The 23,566-nt window shown below is 33.8% G+C and overlaps 1 pseudogene; it reads left to right on the top strand.

The window, feature by feature from the left end:
- The window catches only part of LOC149538636 (ribulose bisphosphate carboxylase/oxygenase activase 2, chloroplastic-like), a 34,464-nt pseudogene that overhangs the window by 5,774 nt on the left and 5,124 nt on the right, over positions 1 to 23,566 (top strand).

Below are 23,566 nucleotides of genomic sequence, written 5' to 3'. Positions count from 1 at the left end.
AGATGGGCATATTGTAAGAAGCCCTAGCAAGTAAGAGAAGACAAGAACTACTCAGAAAGGAGGATAGGTAGAAGCAAGCATTATAGGATATCAAAGACATATTTTTAGATGCATTTAGCCTATTGATTCCAAATGAAACTAAGCCACTGATTTAAAAACTAACAAACATAGTGGAGAAGGTTAGTGATATAGACCTAGATACAAATGCTAAACTATTAGAATGGCCAGAAAAGAAATTCCAAAGCAAAGTAAATGAGAAAATATCAGTTGACATAACACTCACACAAGTTGCATTGGCAACAAATGTTAAAAGTGTGAAGAAGGTACTTGAGAATATCTTCTCACTATACACTAAATTATGCAATCCAACACTCTTCACACAAGATACAAGAAGTCACATTTTGAGTTTGGAAAGTCAGATTAATGCATCAAGTGTAAAATTTCCCATGAAACCAACTCAAAGTGAGGACTTCAGAAGTTTGCTACAAACCCAAAGTCAGTTAGAGCTACATTTTTAGTAGATGAAGCTAATATTAGAGCTAAACTGATTAGCATCCAAACAAAATTGACCCCCCACATGGAGATTTTTCACAAGGAATTAGTATATGCTGAAACACTTATGAAGACAGACCCAAATTTTTCAACATTAGATGGCCCAGTCCACCTTGCTGTCAAGCTAGTAATCCAAATTAAGTCTTTAGATGTAGCATGTGAAAACTAGGATGCAACTCTCAAAATCATCCTAGATGTCCATAAATTCTTTTTGGACAAACACACAATTAGTGTACAAGCCCATTGACATAAGTGTCAAAAAGGGGGAGAGATAGATTTTGGGGGAGATATAAAGTTTTGAAAAAAAAAAGAAGGGAGATGAGCAAAGGGGGAGAAATAAAAAGAGGAAGATATATAGTAGAGATTAAGAGAAGGGATAGAGAAAATATAGAATAAACTATGGGGGAGAAAGCACAAATAACATGAAGTCAAAGAGAATCAGTTGAGGCATGTTTACTTAGTAGGAATACAAAATTTTGGATATAGAACAAACCTATCAACTCAGGGGGAGTATTATATTTTGAGGTACAAGTTGTTACCCAATTTTGGAAGTTTGAAGTTCTATATATAAGCCAAATAAGAGATATGTTATGCTCATAAGAATAAAGGATATTAATGCATGACCAAGTATTTTTGACACTCATGTCAAATGGGGAGATTTTTTTATCTTAGATCGATTTTGAAAAGTGAGTGTCTACACACTTTAGTTATTTAATTAGTTCATGCCAAGAATAAAATTTATATAATAGAGCATGTTGAGTCTATAGTGAGTATCAAGCCACCCATGTGATAAGTCACTCAAGTGTTGAGTAGATAATATATGTCAAGTAATTCAGGAGCCAAGTAAGTAGTGCATGCCGAGTGATACAAATGCCATGTTAGAGTATAGAGAACAATATATACCGAGCATCAGAGACTTCAAATGTTGAGTAAGATAGTTTTGTTATAGTTTTTTGTAATGGCACAAAAAACTATGGAAACCATTTTAAAGATGACTTAAATATTGAATTATGATATTTGGAGATAAGAACAAACCCTAATTTGGATTCCCAATGCTTTACATGTAGCCAATCAGAAAAAGGGAAGGTTTAAGTGGAAAAATGGATGAATCACAACCATTAATTCATACCTAACCCTAAGTCACCTAAGTATTATTAAGGAGGAAAAACCCTAAACTATATATGATGTAAAGAAGGTGTATGAAGGAGCAAAAAAAAGGGAAAGTTTGCATGCACAAATAGAGCATTCATGGTGGCTATGGAGTTATGATCTAAGGCTACTTTGCATAATCAATTAGAGGAGAATAGAGGAAAGGAAAGCATTCAACAAAGAGACATATGATAAAAAAGGATTGAGAATACATTAGTTTAGAGGTGATCTATCATCAAGAATTCAAGTGCTAATTACTTAATTAATTGAGACTTGAAGTCCTTTAACAAGGCACACTTCTAATAGGGTGTTGAAATCCTTTAACAAGATGAGACCTAATAGTCTTTGTAAGCCTTTAATAAGGAAGACCTTTCATAGGGTAGATCATGTCTCATGATCAAACATTATAACCTTCATTGGATACACTTTATTACTGTAGTAGTGAAGATTTGTGGATGTCATCCCCACCCTAATTTTACCTTCTCATTGGAGGGTTTCTAGGTAATCATATCTGGTGTCATACATGTGTGAATGTTTACTTGCTGTCATGTTTTAGATGTACATGCTTTACATGATATTTTAGTTTACTTAGTGAATGTATGCTTTGAATGTGTGGTGAAAGTTTTTATGGGTAGAAGTCTAAACTAAGGATTCAACCCCCCCCAGAAGTCTACCTTTCCTATTGTAACTCCAACAGAAAGTTGTGTCATATTTTATATATCTAAGGAAACTTCTACAAATGCTAGTCTTTACCAACCACTACCAATTCCTACTAGGCCATGGGAATGCTTAAGCATGGATTTTGTTTTTGGGTTACCCAACAAAAGAGGAAGCATGGATAGTGTATATGTGGTTGTAGATAGGTTTAGCAAAATGGATCACTTGGTTCCATGCAAGACCACTAGTGATGCCACTCCCATAGCTTCCCTATTCTTCCAAGAGATTGTGAGAATCCATGGGTTACCAATCAACATTGTGTTATATAGGGACACTAAGTTTATGAGTCATTTTTGGAAGACTCTTTGGCAAATATTAGGCACAAACTTGTCCTTTGGATCAGCTTGCCACCCCCAAACTAATGGTCAAACTAAAATTGTCAATAGAATCCTTGGAAATATTCTAAGATGCTTGAGAAAGGAGTACACATAGTAGTAGGATCAATTGATTGGACAAGCTGGATATGTCTACAATGAAACCATAAATAGATGCATAGGGAAGAGTCCATTTGAGATAGTTTATGGACTATATCGAAGGGGTTTCTATGAGTTGAGAGATTTGAAAGTTGGAGTGAAGGAAACTAGTTATGCTAATGATATTTTATATGTCATGGAAGAGGTTCATGAAATAGTGAGGAAAACATTGACAAAGAACACCATGAAACATAAGGCAAAGATGGATGAAAGTAGAAGGGTAGTTGAGTTCAATATTGGTGACTTAGTCATGGTGCTTCTTAAAAAGTCAAGAATGAAGAAGGAAGTCCCTCACAAGTTATAGATAAAGAGGATAGGACCCTATCCTATATTGGCTAAGTATGGTGACAATGCATTCAAGGTTGAACCACACAAGGACAGTGGACTATCACCAATATTCAACAATATTGCAAACTTAGCCCATTACAAGGGACCATAGTAGGAAGTGAATTAGACTCTTCATGAAGTGGTAAAATATGTAGAGGATTTCCATTTGCCTATTGCTACAACTTCAGGACCAGATAGCATACTGGACACAAGAGTTTATGGAAGACTAGAACAAGGGAATACAAGGAATGCTTGATAAAAAAAGCATGGACATATGGATGCTGATGTAGTATGGATAAAGGAATCAAAGTTCAAAAATTTGAGGATTGATCCAAATATCCTCAATTCAAGGATGGATTGATCTTTTCATTTTGGGGAGGATGGTGCAAGAGCACAACTGGGAAACCTCCATTATTTAGTTGATTGTTGGCTTGTACTTGACTCTAGCCAAGTTAAGAGAATAGGTTACTTGTTTTTAGACCTTAGAAGGTCATTTGTATTATTGGCTAGGTGAGTTAGTTATTACGACTAAGGTCACACAAATAACCTTTGTTTGTTGCTATTTCAATTTCTTAAGTGTGTTGAAAAAATAGCGAGATAGAGTATTTAATGTGTCTTAGGCACATAAATTTTTGTTAAGGCTATTATTATGATGTCTTAGGGTCATTTAAGATGGTTACTTATAATCTCATGAGGATAGAGTTCCTAAGAAATAGGATTATGGCTTAACAAGAAGTTGCCAAATGTTGCAAAAATGTTGTTATGAAAACATTTGCAATAATTGCATGAAATATTACCACCCTTGGATTCCCTTAAGGATAGAGAATGGGGAATAGACCAACAGGCCTAGGATGGTGGAGATGGCATCTAAAAAGGAGAGAAGACTTGAATCTTGCTATGTAGAGTGATACATTGTATTAACTGTGTGTGAAATAGAATTTTGAATAGTGTTACAACAATTTTCAATTTTGGTTATCACAATGCCTTAAAATGGATTGAAAGACTCAACTTGGTGATTGAATAGTACTCTAGGTTTTTTTAAAATATTTTTTCATTCAATAAGAATATTTCTTAGAGTAGTTTTGGAGGGTTTAATAAATTGTTTTTAGTTTTGACAGTGTGCTAGTCCTGAGAAGACAATTTTTGTTTTCATGTCTCCCACTTAAGATTAAACCCTTGAGACTTAGTAAATGTGGATGAATATTAGAGTGGAGCCATTTTAAATGATGTATAACAAGGTAGTTTCCCAGAGGAGTTGTGCTACTATTTTTAAACTCAAGCCCTAGGTGATCTAAGAAGGCCAGTTAGAGGTTTGACAGTGCTGAAATCAATGTTTAGGTGCAAGGAATGAAAGGGATATATAGAACAAGTAGAGTTATAGGAAGTAGATATACATATCTTGATTAAAATTCCATTTATGAAAGTTTCAAAACAAGTTTTTGGTTTAGTCCTAGAAAATTGACCTTTTAGTCCTATTTGACCTACATAATAGGAATTACTTGTACAAAAAACTTACGGATTCAAGACCTAAAAAATATTTTAGGGAATCCAAAAGGGTGTTTGAATATAGAGTTTATTTATTAGGTTGTTCATAGATTTTTTGCAAGAAAGAGGAATTAGTGGATTACTAGAGATAATTGGAACTAGGCCTAACTAGGCTTCTTGAGTCAAAAAAATGAAATTGTTAAGGAAGATGTCTAATGATCTTTCCAAATAGCTACAAATAGAATAAAATGGAGTGATATCATGATGTTGGATGACCTTGCAATGAAGGATGAAGTTAGAGAGAAAGTTGCACTTAGAACCCTCTAAGTGTGTGTAGAGAAGAGTACTAAAATTAGTGTGTTAGTCTTCTGAGGGTAAGCACAAAGGATGAAAATCTTGGAGAGGAGTTTGGATTGGTGTTATTTAATCATATAAACTAATTAGGGACCTAGGTAAACTAGGTTCCAAGAAGAGACAACTAGGTCTCTTGAGGAGCACTACAAGCAACCTTGGAAAACTCACACCATAGAAAGAAAATATAGCCGACAATTCTAGAAACTCAAGGGGATGCAGGTCATCTATGCATGGAATATAATCTTGTGCATCCATTGGGGAATAAAATCATATAAATAATGAATATTCATCCATCAAAACCTTAAAATCATAGAAAAATACCCATAAAAACCTCAAAACTGCTCTCTACAATTGTAAAACAAGAACCAAAACTCTTTGCAAAAAAATATGTGCTCATGCACTTATTGTAAAATAGGAAAAAATAGAAAGAAAACTAACTAAATATATACATGAAAATCCTAGCCCTATTAGAAATAGGGCTTAAGATATATTCCATTGACCGGAATAGGCAAGATTTCACCATTAGGCTTGCATAATCAGAAATCATTTTCCTGCTTGTAATTGATAATCACATAGGGATCACTCCATAGTGCATCAAATTTTGAGTGCCTCCCTAGTTTTTCTCTTTTGGCACCCCATTTCAACACAAGATTTCCTTCTTTGAAAATTATGACCTTAGTCTTCCTATCAAAGGACTACATCATCTGTTGTTGGTGTGTTTCCAAGGCCTGCATGGCTTGGTGTCTTTTCTCCACTAGCTCCATCAAGTCTTCTATTATTATAGACATAGCATCATTTTTAGTTAGTTCAAATTGATGGAATAATTCTAGGGATGAAAACTCGGATGAGATAGAAGGCCTTGCTTCCCTACCATACACCAACATGAAAGGTAAGTTTCTAGTAGCCCTTTTAGGTCTTATCCTGTCAACCCAAAGGGGTGTTCTTGACTTCTAATGCCAACACCCTTGGTTATCTTCTATAGTCCTTTTTATGATTTTGGTCAAATTCTTTTTGGAGGACTCAACCATGCCATTACCTTGGGGAGAGTAATTAGAAGAAGTGCTCAAGTATATACTATGATCTACTACCCATGCACAAATCTGGGCTCCCACAAATGATTTTGCATTATCTGAAATAATAGTGGAAGGAGTACCAAACCTTGTGATGAATCCATCTAATAATTTAATAACCAAATTATTAGTATCATCTTTTAATGCAATCTCTTCTGTCCACCAAGTAAAGTAATCTGTAGCAACTAGGATCCATTTATGACCAGAGTTGGAAGGAGGATTGATGGGGCCTATGAAATCTAATCCCCATTGATAAAAAGGTTGATAAACTTAAATAGGATGAAGTGGGAGGGTTGAAAGACTTTTCTTACCTAAAAAGAAAGAATATTTTTTGTATTTTATGACATATCTATGGCAATCATTGAACAAGGATGACCAGTAATATCATGCCCTCATTATTTTATGTTAGTTGTTCTTGCTTAAAAGTGGCCACCATCAGGACCATCATGAAGCTCCTTAATCATTCTATTGCATTGATTTGTATTAATGCACCTTAAAAAATCTCCATTGAAATCCTTCCTAAATATGATACCATCAACTATGGCATAAGGAATGGATTGTAATCTGAATACTAGTACATTTTGGCAAATATGTGACTACGTGACTAAAATTTTTAGTCACACCACTAAAATATTTAGTCAAGTGACTAAAAGTGACCAAATTCTACTATTTCTTTGTAATTTATATTTATAGGTGACTAAATAAGTGACTTAGTTGATCTTTTGGTAAAATCACAAGGTTACACTAGTACATTTGAGGTCATTTTTGGACCATTTTTGGTTAAATTTTTGACCCAAATTTTGACCAACTTCGACCAACCCATTGGTCAATATTTTTCTTGTCAAAAGTTTGACAAACTCACTAGGTGGTCAAAATTTTGACCAATGCATTGGTCAAAAAATTTCCAAACCCATTGTGTAAGTTCAAATAGGAATTGGTCAAAATTTTGACCAACAAAGGTAGAAAAATTTAAACGTTGGTGGAAATTTTGACTAGTGAAGGTGAAAATTTTGACCAAAAAAGGTGGAAAAAAATTTAGGCGTTGGTGGAAATTTTGACCAATGAAGGTGGAAATTTTGACCAACAAAGGTAGAAAAAAATTTAGGTGTTGGTGGAAATTTCAACCAATGAAGGTGGAAATTTTGACCAACAAAGGTAGAAAAAAATTTAGGCATTGGTGGAAATTTCCACCAACAGCTAGGTGTAAATTTTTTTCAGGCATTCTATAAAACAGTTCACATGTCTTGCCTATGATATGAAATTTTACATGCATCCTACACTCTCTCATTTAGATGATGATGGATTACACAGAGTGATTTGAAACCATGATTCTAAAAAACACACACAATCAAATCCAAAATGAACTTGCACTACAAATGGATTGTGGAAATCTAATATTGTTAATTTTGCATGCATGTCTACTAGGACAAATATGTGTTTAAGTTGTGATTTTCTTGGTAGACATGCATGCAATTTTACCAATATTAGATTTCCACAATCCATTTGTAGTGCAAGTTCATTTTGGATTTGATTATGTGTTTTTTAGCATCATGGTTTCAGATCACTCTTCGTAATCCATCATTAGCTAGATGAGAGAGAGTGCAAGATACATGCAAAATGTCATATCATACTGTAGGACCAAAAAATGGGTTAAATGCATAACATACTATGAGCAAATCACAAAACTCAATCTACATATGTTAGCACCCACTAGTCTACCATGAAAGCCAAATTCATAAAGAAAGCAATAGAAACCCCCTTTTTCACTTGTAGCTCCCATGTCCTTCTTTCTTCTCCAAATGATTGTAGCTCCAAAGTTGCCTATAGTGCACACAAGATTGAAGCAAAGAGCCTATGATAGGGATAAATCCATGAGAATACTTGAAGTGTGATTTAATGTGAGAGATGCAATGAGAAATCTAAAAGAAATTAGGACCTAAAGGCTTCCAAGACTTCAAGAAGACCCGAAATGAGAGAAAGAGTGTCCATTTTATAATCAACACTCAAAGTGAGTGCATTGGATTTGTCACCCATAGATGTGCGATGTGACAAGAGATTCCTTTGAGAATCCATGATGCATATGAAAAAATATGCCAATTGTGAGATTCTATGACACATGCAAGTCAAACTTGGCTAAATGTGGAAGATAATCTATGACGTGTCATAAGACACCTCAACCCACTTAAAGCCAAGAATCTATGACAAAGAAGACAAATAGAGACATGCGTAAGAGAATAAGAATATTTGATTATGAAAAGTCTTAGCCAAGTGTCGAAGGAGAATCCATGAGGTGTCATATCCAAGTGTCATGATGATGCAATATTTTATGGAATATTTGAATTAAGAATCCTTTTATTCCAAAAAATAAGAATTAGTAAAAAATGGAATTAATGATGGAAAATGGAACTTAGGAAATTGTACATTTCCATGGTTTGTAGATAATGAATCAATTAATTAATAAGATTAATTCATTGAGGATGATAATTAGGAAGAATGATTAGAAAGAATAGGATTAAATTATGGGTTATTTAATCCTATAGAGAAAATTAGTAAATGATTGGCCAAATTGATTAAATGAATGCGACAATATCCTTTGGTGAAAATGTAATGATGATGGATATGGAATAAGATGATGATAGATAGACCAAAGCCATGGTCAAATTGATTGATAGATTGAAATTGATAACATGCCAAGGACACATGACATGAATTGGTTGATATGTAACATTTAACCGACATTGTAAATGCTACAAGATTGAAATTGATTGATAAGGTTTGATCATAATAACATCGATGAACATTGTCAATGTTATTAAAATGGTTGATGATGCCATGATTTGAAATTGAAAGCCTCAACAATGTCAAAGATTGAATGACATGAATGATAGTTTGACCTAGCACTGAGAGCCACGACAGTACCAAGGTCAGATTGATAAGATTTATAGGTTGATAGGTTTCCAAGGCACTGAAAGCCACAAAAATGCCTAGGAGTGGATAAATGATGATTGATTTGGGATGTTTGATATGTTTTGGGTTGATTAGGACTAATTTTGAGTGATTCTGAGTTGATTTGGGGTGATTTTGAGTTGATTTGGGGTGATTCTAAGTTGATTTGGGGTGATTCCAAGTTGATTTGGGGTGATTTTGAGTTGATATGAAATTGATGTGAAAGTGGATACAAATGACAAAATATGGTCAATTTGGCCAAAAGATCAAAGTTAGTAGAATGAGAAAATGGGACAAATTAGTATGAAGAAGTGATGAAGTCATAGATGTGAACCATTTTTGAGTGTCTACACATACAGAAGGCATGTGAACTATTTTATAGAATGCTTGAAAAACACTAACAATAACTAATATGAAGAATATATAATTAGTTATATGATTGAGACAATAATGTACTAGTGAGTTGGTCAAAATTTAGACCAATGGGTTGATTGAATTTGGTTGAAAATTGGGTTGAAAATTCAACCAATAAAGGTCAAAAAATGAACCCAAATGTACTAGTGCAAATATGCTTGCCAAGTTGACTCTTTGATTTTGGTCATCAAGTCACCCCACCAAAGTACCTCATTAAGGTCAATCTTTAGGTCCACTCATCAAGCTTGCTCACCAAGTTAGCTCACCATGTTGCATCTCTAAGTGGCCTCGCTAAGTTGGCTCACCAACTTGCCCCACCAAATTGTCACTTTAAGCCCACTCACCATGTTAGATTGCCAAGCTGACTCCCCAAGTTAGCTTGCCAAGCTAACAATTGAAGTACGCTCACCAATTTGACTCTCTAAGTTTTCTCACCAAGTTTTCACCCTAGGCCAACTCTCCAAGTTAGCTCACCAAGTCACCCCCACCCAATCACCTCAATGAATTGACTCATTAATTCAGCTCACGAAGTTGACTCACCTAGTGGTTTTACCACCTTGCCCCAGCAAGTGGGCTCACTCAGTGTGCTTGTGAAGTTGAACTATAGAGTTGCTTCTATAAGCCCACTCACCATGTAAACTCACTTGGTCGGCATGCCAAGTCAACTTTTCCAATATGCTTGCCAGGTTGGCTCGCCAAGTCAGCTAATGAAGTCACCCCACCAAGTCATGTCACCAAGTCATCTATTCAAGTATGCTCATCAAGTTGACACTTTAAGTTTTCTCATCAAGTCACCCAACCAAAGTGCCTAATCAAGGTCAGTCTTTAAGTACACTCAGTAGGTTGGCTCACCAAGTCGCTTTGCGAAGTCGCCTCACCAAGTGGCCTTGATAAGTCAGCTTACCAACTTGCACCACCAAGTTGCCACTTTAAGTTGACTCACCATATTAGCTCACCAAGCTAACTCCCATAGTTAGCTCACCAAGCTAACAATTCAAGTATGCTCACCAAGTCAACTCTTTAAGTTCGCTCACCAAGTTTGTCCCCTAGGTCAACTCTCCAGGTCAACCCACCAAGTCACTCCCACTAAGTCACCTCAAAGAGTTGACTCTTTAAGTTAGCTCACCATGTCAACTCACCCAGTGGTTTTACCACCTTGCCTCAGCAAGTTGGCTTGCTATGTGTGCTTTCCAAGTTGCCCCACTGAGTTGCTTCTCTAAGCCCACTCACCATGTTAGCTCACTTTGTTAGTTCACCAAGTCGACTATGCAAGACACTGATCCAAAAATTATACTAGTAACTTATCATTGAAAGGTTGATAATCTCACAAAATAAAAACATTGTTACCATGAAATAAGGACAATTCAACCTTAATAATAATTAAGGAGCATCAGCATCCCATCATAATCTAGTTCAATGGGTGAGTGGAGAATGCACTTTCTCTAGTCACCTACTCTGCCTGCACTCACCAACCACCTAGAATTAGTTGATCTGAAAATTGTTTATTGATGACTAAACAATGGTATGTAGGGAAAGGTTTAATGGTGTGAGACAAATTCTGATTGTAGGCAACCTCAATGGGAAAGCCTATCAACTAATAAATTAAAATAGAAATTATATAACATTGAAATTGAATACAAACTAAGATGTCCCTACACTTAATAAAAGTAAAACCCCCTAACTGCAACTGTTATTGCTTGTGATATTTTGGATACTATTTCTATAAATTAGAGATTTAAAGCAACTCAAATTTATTGCCAAGCAATAATAGAGGGAATTTTCAAACTCATTATATACTAATTTAGTCTCACGAACCCTTTGGTACCTCCATATGTATCCATAATTAATCAAAATATTACAATCAACTATCACTAGCAATGAATACTCACATGATAGCCTACCTAGGGCATCCATTTTTTGTTAATGGAAACAAACATCCAAATAGAGACTAGAAGAATTTAAAAGAGCCTTCAAAAATCTACCAATTTCTAGAGAGTTATCAATAAGTATTCTCTTAGCCCCTTAAATTGGAGGGTTTTAAGATAATTTTAAATAAATGGATCAGCATTTCAATATTGATCATGAAAGACTTTTAAATTAAATTTAAAATGGAGTGGAATCATTTTTTATGTAGGGGCTAGTAGATCAGAATAAATCTCGATTGTGAAACTATCTCTTCCTTAATTTGTTTTATAACAACACTTATTGTCTCCTTTAATTGGATCATCCTAGACCCATACCCATAGTCTCAAGACCTTGGGACATCTTAATTTTCAAGTAATACTCTCCTTCCACTAGGACTAACATCTTATCAATAACTTACCATCCATCCTTGATGTTGTATTGATCATTCTTCTACTTTTGTGAGTGATGTAGAGGGAAGATTGATGGCTTTCAAAACACAATAAGAGTTTCTAATTTCAGAGGTTCTAGACACTTGTGTCTAGCAACTTTCAAATCTTTCAAGCCTATTGCTTGTTTAGGTCTGTCATAATATCCCTAAATATTGATTGGTTTCATAGACACCCAACTAACTTGGACACAGAGGCTTTTAAGAAAATACCATACTCCTATAAATTGAACTCAAGTACATAGTACTCTGCCTTATTAATCATGCTGCATACTTGATAACTTTGGCTCTTCTCAGCTCCAAACTCTCATTCCATAGGGTCTTCTCAAAACCTAGATCTCTACACCACCCTGTACTCAAATGATGATCGAGCCACGCTCCATTCAATATATTTATATGTTTTTAGACATAAAAATCTACTCCAAACTCGGGCAGATCATTCTCTGTTGTATTTGGCTTTCAATCTCATTATACCTTCAAACTACACCTTTCCTGTGATCACTCCTATTCTCATAAGTCTACATTTTCACATTTAGTAAATTAATAATAAAAATTAGAAGTTGTCATTCCATGAATACATGGCCTTTAAACTATTCATGGAATGACCCCCATTCCTAAAACTCTACTGCAATCACAAGTATAAACAAAGAACACTGGGTCAATCAGCATCTGGGGCAACCAATGATCTTTAACACAATCTAGATGGCATCAGGTAACACCTTAAATGAGTGAGGAACTCTAACAACCCATATTCATCTCTAATTCAGTCAATACAAACTTCCAAAATAAAGAGAATGTAGAATTAAGAGTATTTCTTATTGCCCGCTATTTGCAGATCCCTACACCAATTTTTCACATCTATTAAATCTAAAACTCACTCAAAATAGTTTTAAAATGGATAAAAGAAACTCTTATAACTCATATATATGTTAGATCAATCAATTAAGACTTCCAAGGTAAATAGAATTGCAGAAATTGAGAGTTTTATATTTCTTCAATGTCCTAATCTTGTAAGCATGATAGTAGACAATACACTTTTGGATTCCAACCCCAAATCCTAAATTTTAGACACACACTATCACATTTTGGTCTCTCCCTAGAAAAATAAAACACTCCTTTTGGTTTTGATTACAAGTTCAATCCCTGATCTCATAACACCTTGAAACTCTGATTGCATACAATTGCTCATGATTATCCACACATAACCCTTTTTAATTCACTTATTACTAGATTCTTGCTTGGATAAACCCTTACACTTGACTTGTACTGTGGCTACATGAAACTCCTTTTCACCATGGAGGAAACTTGTACTCTATCTTGGCTGACTAAGACATATACAACTCACCTTACTTTGCTTCTTGACTAGTATAGCCTACTCACTATTTTAGTGACAGTCAACAATAAGACAACTACTTAATACCTCTTGATCCTTGTATTAACTTCCACCCATGCACTTAGACACTTCCTAAACTCTTCTCTAACTTTTCCCACACCCCTCATTCATATCCAAGTCATCAAATACAACTTCTTAATCAAACAAAAAAAAATTAACTTCTAATTATTCTCTATAATAGTCCCACTAATTCTCTGCAACTCTTTTTTTTGTTCGACCTCCTTGGAAATTCTTGCCTTAACCAATACATCCACCATATGAAGGACATTATTTCCCCATCTTTGAATTACTTTCATTTCCAACACACCCTTTAACTGTGGAAGAGAACTGAATAGTGTATACATTCAACAAGTAGAGATTTGATGATAACAATTGAATAAGTACAGTGATCAAAGGCTTCGATATGGGAAAAGGGAAGTCATAATTACCTAAATCTTGTGGGCTTACTTAGTTAATATCAAAATGATATTGATGTGAAGTGATAATCAAAGACAATATCAGAGATACCTATTGAACCGATGATGAACATTATATCTAGTGATTAATTTCAAAAGAAAACTCCAATATTAGACATCCAATTAATCTGAGACTAGTTTCTAATGAATGGTCAATCAACTGCTAAAGACCAATTCAATAGATATGAATCTAATCAACAGTCAATTCAAATCCAGTCTATGGTGACTTAGCATAAGAAAGTTTTACACATCTTGGAATGGATAGATCAGTATACATATATATGCAACTTAGATTTAATAAAAAAGGATTAAGGAATCTTGTTATAATGTAGTGAACAAGTCAGTCGTGTAGATCACTTTTTGTAGGTCAGACTTCCACAACATAAAAATATAAGATTGCGAACACTTTTCTGTTCTCTGTAATGCAGATAATATTAAGCAATCACTGCTAAGAGAGAGGCACTAAAATATTTTGGTACTACTAAGAGTGTGTGATATGATTTTGGTCAATTAAAATTGACTGCTATAAGCTAATACTGTGTATAATTCTCACAGAAATCTAGCAATTTCTATACTTCTAGGATTTATCAAATATAAGGGATAGATTGATCTTACATGTTTGTCCCATTATATATTGGAGGGAAGAAGCTATCATGGATAGATATTGAATGATTTTCTATATATGCACACTACAAATATATCACCTTTCTTTTTTTTCTATTCCCTAAGCTCAAATTGCTAAAAAAAATAATTGGCCCTGTTACTCTAATTGACTAGTGTTTTGCACTTAAATTCATTTCGGCTAGAAGAAAGGAATGTAACTCATAAAATGGGACAGCCCATGATTTTTATTTTTATTTGAATCTCAATCAATATTTATCTCTCCTTATGGTCTTGTGTTGTAATGTAAATGACAGTTGTAAAATTGACAAACACCAAACGAAAAAATCATAGTTCTAATCATCTAGTGGTGGACTGGATTAGTTTTCCACAAGAAGAAACTCGAAATAGTAGTTGAATAGTAATGGACAAAATTATTAATAGAATTAGGGAAAATGGAAAATTAGAGTCTACAAGACTTTAGATGAGATTTGGAGAACAAAAGAAAAGATTCAGAAGACTGATTGGATCATATCAGTATACTATGCCTCCGCAAGCAATGGCATTAGTAGTTCAAATAGGTTATAGAAATCAATTAAAACACACATATAAGATGATGGTCTAGACCATTCAGTGCAAATGCACAATACCATAACAATAATACACAATGCATATCTTAAATCTGCAAGAATGAATATAGAGATTCACATGAAATAGATGATAACATTCTGTAGTAATTCTAATTGGGGAATAGAATAGTGACAAGAAATGTTCATAGATATACCTAGGATGGTATAATAGATGTGAATTTGGGTAGCTTTAAGGCACAGAGGTAAATGAAAAATAAACTCCAGTTAGAAAATGTTGAACTGTAACAATCTGGCTATAAAATGCATGCCAGAATGTATCACTCTGCACTCTAACAATAGATGCTAAAATGTTGAAGCAACAATACAAGAAGTTCAAAAATGGCTAGAGAAATAAAAATGAAGTAGAGACTTTCATGGCTTTGAAGGGTTTAAGAGAAGTTGTAGCTTTCTGATGCAAGAAGTACAGACCAAGGGTGACTCCCTTGTTATTGTTATAGCCTTATGAGAAATTAGATTTAAGATTGGTGTTCAAGCAATGTGCCAACCCAAGATGTGCCAACCCTTGCATTTTGTTAAAGCCATTATAGGTATGGATGTGTGGATACAATTCCAAATGTGACTTTTCTTACACTACTATGGTGAAAGATAGATACCTACATCACCCCTATGTCCAAGAAAGCTAAAAGGAAAGCTAAAATTTAACAAACATCATTATACAAATTGTAATTTGATTTATTCAAAACCATAATTCCTATGTTTCATTTGGCATCACATTCAAATTCTTAGTCGACATCCTTAAAATAGGATATAATCCTTGCAACATTATCTCTATGATTAATGTCCATCCTGCTTGTTGCTCTACATAATATGACACAGGAATAATTGAAAACAATATCAATCACTTGATCATCTCAGGCATAAGAGATTCAATAAGATTTTATTCTACCAAAGAGTCTATCATGGACACTTCAAAATAAAATTGAAAGAGGAATTACAAAGATACAACTAGAAGCTTGTTTGGACCAATATTTAATACAACTGCCATTACAGAAGTTGCAAACACCCATACAAAACTAGAGAATATACCTAATTGAATTAGATATACAGTTTAGGCTCTTAATAATACCCATTTATTGGTCTAGGCTCTTCAATAGGACCTATCTATTAACATAATTTCAGATTTCTACTTAATCTAATTAATTAAAGAGTATGATGTTTAACTTTTGCAATAATATCCATTTGTTGGTATAACCTCTTCAATAAGACCTATTTATGAATATAATTTCAGATAGTCCATAAAGAGTATGATGTTCATATAAACCATAATAGTTTCTAAATAGGACTTAGTGTGTTGTTCATATAAATCACAATAGTTAGTACTATTTTAGGTTTACTACCTAATCTATTTATGATGTTCATAAGAAATCACTAAACTTTTTAAATAAGATTCATCATTACTATGACTTCAAATGAATCACTTAAAACAAATAAAATGTTTTGAGTATACCTCATGAAACTTTAGAATCTACTGTTTAAAATGGTCAATATGAAAAATTGTTTTAAGAATCTTTCTCACAAATTCTGAAAAGGGTATGTACCTCATAGAGTGAAAAGCCATTCCCAAAGATAAAATCCACAGAGCCTTCAATATAAGTCTTTGAAATAGTGGTGTCCAGTTTGATCATAAAGGGTGTCCTGAGCTCCAAGGAAGCTGCACCCAAAGAAAGGTGTTGTGTCCCTTGTTATTCTTAGAGCTACTACTTGCCTCCTTATTGCCCCTAGTGGAGGAATAGGTGTTGTATTTTGTGTTTTCAAAAAAAATTCAACATCAACAAATGTTCTTTCATAGAATTTTAACTTTATTAATAAGAACAACATTACAATTTAGCCATCAAACCATACTAATATCAAACTGAACACCCACACATATATTCAAATACCTATTAAAATTATCACTTATGAATCAATTATACATTGTGATATTTCTCAAAATCATCCAAGATTCCAAGCACAAAAATTAGATATAGGCCAATTCTGAATAGAAAGCATTTGAAGTAAGAAATCCCAAATCTCACCTTAAAAGTAATGTTCTTGGCAATGAAATAAGGAGAATTAACTACTACAGTGGCACCATTGTATGTGCCCAATGGATTTCCATCTAGCCCTAAAGTTCTTGCCATGTCTCCCCATTATATGACTATGGAGTCTGCCCCTACCCCTTCAAGGGTTACAAATTCTTTTTTCATTGGTATGTTCACCTTCTCCCTATCAAACACCAAAATAAATACCAAAACCAAATATTTTTAGCTAACTCACAAGGTTGATTCAATCCAAATTTGTAAACTACAATCATAACAGATCAAAAGATAAAATTGTGCCATTTTATCCTTTTTGAAGTAAGCTAACTCTTCAATCTTCAAACTCAGCTAAATTTTTAATCTTCAAATTATATTTCATCATCTTATTAATATATCACTAAGCATAAGCATTGATTTAGAGAAACTCACACAATTATTTTTGAAACCACATTAATTTACACATACTTACTCATATACTCCTGCATTGATTTTGATAACAACTCTAAAAATATTGAAGAGAGGCTAAGAATCAATGGCTTTGTAAGCAAAAGTGAAGTCCTCTACTCCATCTATAGGATACTCCTCGTGTGCACATACTTGCGATAAGGTGAACAGTGACACAACATTCCTAAACAAAATAAAAGCCTTTGAGTACACATCCAGTAGATACTAAGTTTTTCAGTGAATGCCATGAACAATAAAGATTTGTACCTTTTACAAAATCTAATAGATTCCATTCCCCCACTTTTAGAGATGCGGCAGTATTCTAGTGAAATCAAATTAGTTGTAAAGCTTGGAATTTCATGGTTGCAAAAGGATTATATCACTGACAGTGTTAATCAGAATGACTTATCTCAAGAAGATTATGCCAATACCCTTCTTGTGAACATTCTGAGTCTTAGCTATGTGAACGATTGTCAAATTTTTCCAAAGAAACATATGATCCTTCAACAAGCTTTTATACTCCAATAATGAGACCTAGTTCTGATGGAGATATTAGTTTCTGTACATTTCTTGGATCTGTTGCTGCTACCAAGTACAATGGGAATCTTACAATTTTATCTAGTTAGAACGGGTCATCATCACAAGAGTGTGGAAATTCTTTGGTACTCTCCAATGTAGGTCCCTAGCTTTAACAACCCAAACAACTAGAATTGTGCAAATAACAATACCATTGGCATAGCAGACCATGCTTCTCTTTCATCAACCTTCTAGTATACATATTCAACACTATCCTCCTAGCTATATCCTATACCATCCATATATTCCATATTTGTATGTGCCATCCTAAAAATGCACAATTTAGGAGGCAATAGTGGTTTTACACAACTTCCTACTAGTAGGTCATATCCACTAGTAGCTACTAGTGTGAAATTCTCTATGTCATCATAGTATAAGCCAGAGATGGTTATTGGAACTCTCCCCATATTGGCATTCTTGCAAGTTATAGTAACTATTCCACAACACCATTAGGATATAGTGCAAGTCTTACTACAACTGTAGGAAGTGTATCATTTTTGATGGTATTGGAGGATCCTATTATAAAGAAAATAATTTGTATATTGGTGGTTAGCAGGCTGAAGAAACTGGACTATGGTTTTCCTGATGTGGTTGTCTGATATTTGGCTATCTGCCACTATTTTTTGAGCCACAGGTCTGGAGTATGTAGTGCATTCATAAGAAAGTAATATTTGATGACATTCACTAATTTTAATAGCTCTACCCCATTATCTACTACTTTTCCTAGAGTAAGGAAAGTTGTTATTTTATAATGATATATAAAGAGCATTAATTTTGAAAAAACAAACTATAACCTGTATCTTCCATATTTTTTCAAAGTCTATAAAAGAAGAAACAATGGAATGTTATGACAGTTGTCACTAATGGAGTCTATTTGCAAGGAGGAATTTTATAGAGATCGGGAGGAAATGAGTTCTAACCATTTAAGACAACAATAGGATAAAAGTATAAACAATTTAAGATAAGATAACAATGGAAAACAATAAGAAAAAATAGTATAAACAAACCTTTACATCCAAACCCTAAGTCCAAAAGCTTCAATAAGCTCTTTATAGGTTGGTAGCATAGAGAAGTCTGCATCCTTCCAGTTATGTATGAGAATGTCACTACAAGTGCAAAATGAAAAGCTCCAATTATTACACACTTTTCTTAGGAAAGTCTGAGATTGAATATAACTATTATCATGAAAAAAGTTAAACCAATTCTATATTTTCTAACTTTTAAATTAGGGAATTTTAAAATATTTTTTTAATGGAAATTTTTTTGCTTAGGTTATTAGGAATTAGCAACATAATTGCAATGCTTAATTGATAAGAAACTATTGGTATTTATCTACAAGTTAAACAATTTTCTTTTTTGGAGGACTAAATCTTGGTGGATGCCATTATCTCTTCTTACCATCATCTTCATCAAATGTGTTCAACCAAGTAAACTACAACCCTTTGGTAAATTAGAAATTTTAAGTAAACTCATTTAAAATTTCTTATGTTTATAATATTGCTTTAAAAGATAATAAATTTTACTACCATATCAAATTCAACCTTGCAAAGTAGTACCATAGATTCTATAACACCTGCTATCCCAAGGAGAACTTTTGTCCAAGTAATATGACTTTATACAACATTCCACTCAATGGGGATTTTGAATTTTAGGACTTTTCACCTTCATTAGAATTGGATTCATTAATACCAAGAAGCTTATTGAATTTAGTCTTCAGTGCAACCAAATTTATGCTAGAACCCATTAGACTTGTTGGAGGATAGCCACTGAAAAAAATATTCTGCAGCCAACAAAAACCATGAGTCTTCAAATGTATTTGAAGTTGTCTAACACAAGAAAGAAAATTCAACTATTGCCAATTTGATCCATTATATTTACTCATCTAATGAGGGCCACAAGTTTTGAAAAATATTTGATAGGAGGGCATTATTGGGGTTGAATCTAATTTCAAAACTTCTCTTATCTGGAAACCGCTTATTTTTCTATTCAATGCAGTCCCATTATGATGAGTGTAGGAGAATTGGAGAGTGGAAATATAGTTGAACCTACCAAACTTATTAAGTAGAGATACAGGGAAGCTTTTGATATAATAAAGAAAGGAAAGATGTGTGCCCTTTTCATAAATGATCATCATGCAGGTGCTGGTAGAATGGGTGGAACTACACAATACATGGTCAATAATCAAATGGTGAATGCAACTTTCATGAACATTGCAGACAATCCTAAAAAATGTTCAACTACCAAGCCAATATAAAAAAGTTAAGAATCCTCCAATACTAATTATCATTATAGGAAATGACTTTTCTACTTTATATGCACCTTTGATTAGAGATGGACAGATGGAAAAGTTCTATTTGGCACCTTCCCAAGATGACCTCATTGGCATTTGTAGAGGAATTTTCAAGGCAGATAGTGTGCACCTTAATGCGATAGCTAATTTAGTAGATATGTTCCTTGGTTAGTCAATAGGTAAGAACCACCTAAAAATCTTATTATTTGTAATGACTTATAGCTTGTCTCACCTTGTGTCTTTTGGTCAGGGATCTGTATTTACAAGAATGAAGTTAAGACGTTGGTTCTAGCCTAATTTAGCAAAAATTTACCACTGTATCTAGCAAAAACAATTTATCCAGCTGGGCAACTGCATCCACAAGAAGTTAAATCTCCTGCATCTGTAAAGAAGCACACAAAGAGAAGAAAATTGAGACACGTATTTAAAGTATTTTTTTGTCATGTTAGTGCCATGAGGCTCTTTCAGGAATAATTTGAAAATAACTACATTGATGTTGGTAAATAGAAAAGAAAATAGAACCAAAATTAACAGACATACCCGTGGGGCAGCTTCATAAATAACATTGATCATATTCAATAGAAAGCACCATTCCTCATCTAAAAGCTCTTTGAACTTTAGATCTAAACTCTTTACATTCTGCATAGCTTTTGTTAAATCGCTGCTCAGACTATCATTTTCTATTTTCATCCACAGGATATTAGTTTCACCATTTTCTTTATCATCCTTGATAGATTGTGTACTAAAAAGTAATGGTCTCACTTTTTTAAGGATGTCAACTCCAAAGTATTCTACATCTTCTACTAAGAAAAAAATTCCACTTGCACTTGCTTTTCCCAACCTAGAAATTAAGCCAACCATAGTGCTCAACTTAATTGAGTTAAGCATGACAAATACTGGTATGGTGATGACTTGACAAATACTATCAACCAATATATCTGCATCCTCTTTGTTCTTAATGACAAATACTATGAAATCAACACCATTAGTAGCACTTGCACTCTGAGTAGACTTCACACTTCTTATAGTTCTAGCCACCAATGGAAGAAATGTAGAATCTAATCCAGCACTTTGCATCATTTTCTTTGCAATGATAGCAGACAACCCTGAAGTGAAGAACATGGGGATAAGTTATAGAATCTAGAAGAGATATTCTCATTTCACATTCAAATTAAAGAGGTTTTAAATAATTTAGGAGCTGTCACTTGCCAATCATCAAAGTGCTTCCAATATTTCATTTGAATAAGATATAGTCATGTAGACACCCAACAGTTAGGAAACATATTCAACCTCGCCTGTTTGATAAAATGCACTATATAAAGCTAGTATTGACTCAAGTTAAATTTGGCAAATGTGAAAGTAGATAAATATAAAATTTGTAATAAAAAAAATTCATTTGAAGAGCCACTAATTATTACAATTCATATATGTACTATAATGTTGAAAAAAAGTTCCTAAAATTTAGTAGTTTGAGGAAGAACTAAATTGGCAGGGTGAAATTTCTCTACCAGTTATTTCCTTCAGCATAAATCTTGAGCCTCCAAGAACATAAAAATTTAAGGAAGCTATTAGCAACACTACCAAGCAAAAACCACCTACCTAGATGTTGGCATTGATCCACCATGGTGAAAGTCAAATCCTCAAAAGTCCGTTAAGATTTCTACAATTTGCATTTCTCACCAACACAATTCTTGTCCACTCTTTACTTTTATGCAATACAAAATGTATTTGTAAACTTTTTAATGTTCTCTATACCTAATAACTAGTTGATACTATTGTGATTGGTTACAAGAAGTGACATGAACTACAAAGGACATGTTCAAAGAAAATCTTGTAGATTTTATACTAAAATAATTCTAAATTCTAAATTCAAATTCTCTCAAAAAACAAAAAACAATAAATATGAGAACTCTAATAAAGTAGAATGGAAAACTGATGAAATAAAACACTATCCAATTCTACCAGTGTTTCAAGGGAGCACGTTCCCTAGATCAGAATGATGTCCCAAACATCCAAGGTCTTGCAAGGACTTAAAGAGTTTGTTTCTTGTATGGGTCTATCCTAGTTTGTCCCACCTTTTTTGAAGTTTTTGTAGTTGTATAGATGTATGTATGTATGTAGGTATGTATGTATATGATGCTCTCAACAACAATATTACGATTTAACTTATATTTCAGTACTGAAAGATGATGCAAATACAACATATCTATGAATGCTCAGTCAATAATACATCCATGGTGCAAATATGGCATCAAACAATGATAACAATGAGTTTCCTATCAATATTGCTGCCCAGATCTCAAGTTCAGACCTAGTTCAGCTCCCAATAGACACATATAACACATGTTGGATAGCTATGGTCCAGTACATCACCCATACTTGAGAACCTACAAGAATGTTTATAAGAGCTGCCTGTATTCAACCAAAAAGAGCATGCCCACAATTCAAGATGGCATTGCTAGAAAGACACTGAATAATCTGTAAGATTTTCTATTATCTACATAATCTTACATGAATTCGGTCACACAATTTTCTACATTCAGCAAATAAGAGATATTGCTACAAAGCCTTGAAGATATTTGATGCCAAAAATATAAACTCAGTCAAATGAACATTATTATGTAGGTACAATTATCACTTCTTAGAGTTCAAAAATATTCCTTTCCCAAGTATGCAAACAACATACATATTTTCCAAGAGAAGCTCCTCTTTTTACTGATGATGAAGGTTGTGCTATTGCAATAGTTGGCAAAGGATGCATTGTTGAATGTGGTGGCATTGTTAGAGTTGGCAACACATGAGCTATTTTCTATTTCTTTCGTGATGCTAAAATAGTTGGACTAGGGGATGGATCATGGATCTACAATAGCTTAAGACACTATGACAAGTACATAAGTGGAAAATTGGAAATAAGAGGAGAAATCAAATCTATTACACAGAAAACTCAATTTGATGAATGGCCCAACACCACCTCACTTACAATACTGTTCTAACAAACTAGGTAGATTTGGTTATATTAAAAAAAAAATCCTAACTATGATGCTAACTAATGATTAATGAAATAATTCAATGATACAAGATGGTAAAGATATTTAGGGTATACAAATGGAAAGAGAAAACAACTAAGACCAACTGGTAGGCTAAGTGAGCTCTTTATCCAAGACACCTACATGACTCAAAGGACTACAATGTAGATTTAGGGTGCCAATTCAACACATGTCTATCTTGTATGGATAGGCTACAGATGGTTATACAAGAAGGTACAATAAGGTCATCTAAGATGGTCCTATGAGCCATTCAAAT

The sequence above is a fragment of the Cupressus sempervirens genome, chromosome 9 (genome assembly GCF_028749045.1).
Source record: "Cupressus sempervirens isolate cs-2001-9-10 chromosome 9, ASM2874904v1, whole genome shotgun sequence".
NCBI lineage: Eukaryota > Viridiplantae > Streptophyta > Pinopsida > Cupressales > Cupressaceae > Cupressus > Cupressus sempervirens.
This window is presented reverse-complemented; position numbering and strand designations above follow the sequence as displayed.